The following is an 845-nucleotide window of genomic DNA, read 5'->3' as shown; positions in this document are numbered from 1 at the left end:
ACAGCAGAGACGGGTGTGGGACGCTAGGGTTGCTGCTGCCGCCACCAAGAGGCCTGTGTGCGAGCACGGGTCACTCTCCACACCGCCCCTCCCGGGACCTCGTGCAGCCCGCCACTGCCGGGGTCCCGGGATCCAGGGACAGCTTCCCCGGGAGAACGCGTGGCGCGCCTCGGGCCGGTGCAGCGTCACGCTGTCCTCTGCCGCCGCAGGCTCGCCCCGGCCTGTGCCAGAGCCCCCGAATCACCTGCTCCTTTAACCCCGTCCTTCTTCCTTCCTCCCTTTCTTCCTCTCCTCCTTCCTTCCTTCCTTTCTTCCTTCCTTCATTTTTCCTTCCTTTCTTCCTTCCTCCCTTCCTTTCTTTCTTCCTTCCTTCCTGCCTTCGCTCCCTCCCTCCCTCCTTCCTTCCTTCCTTCCTTTTCTTTCCTTTCTATTTTTTCTCCCTTTTATTTTGAGCTGTGTGGATTAAAGGCTCTTGACGCTCCAGCCAGGCATCAGAGCTGTGTCTCTGAGGTGGGAGAACCAACCTCAGGACACTGGTCCACAAGAGACCTCCCAGCTCCACGCAATATCAAACGGTGAAATTCTCCCAGAGATCTCCATCTCAACACCAAGACCCAGCTTCACTCAAGGACCAGCAACGAACAGTGCTGGACACCCTATCCCAAACAAAGAGCAAGACAGGTCTACAGCCCCATCCATTAGCAGAGAGACTGCCTAAAATCATAATAAGGCTACCAACATCCCCAAACACACCACCAGATGTGGACCTGCCCACCAGAAAGACAAGATCCAGCCTCATCCACCAGAACAGAGGCACTAGTCCCCCCAACCAGGAAACCTACTCA

The 845-nt window shown here is 56.6% G+C and overlaps 1 protein-coding gene and 1 pseudogene across 1 annotated transcript in view; both read right to left on the bottom strand.

The window, feature by feature from the left end:
* Positions 1-845, bottom strand: part of ADRA1B (adrenoceptor alpha 1B) — a 65,653-nt gene that overhangs the window by 35,990 nt on the left and 28,818 nt on the right. The gene's annotated exons all lie outside the window — the stretch shown is intronic.
* Positions 1-845, bottom strand: part of LOC129392305 (tigger transposable element-derived protein 1-like) — an 11,515-nt pseudogene that overhangs the window by 3,134 nt on the left and 7,536 nt on the right.

This window comes from Physeter macrocephalus, chromosome 8 (genome assembly GCF_002837175.3).
Source record: "Physeter macrocephalus isolate SW-GA chromosome 8, ASM283717v5, whole genome shotgun sequence".
In the NCBI taxonomy this organism is placed as follows: domain Eukaryota; kingdom Metazoa; phylum Chordata; class Mammalia; order Artiodactyla; family Physeteridae; genus Physeter; species Physeter macrocephalus.
This window is presented reverse-complemented; position numbering and strand designations above follow the sequence as displayed.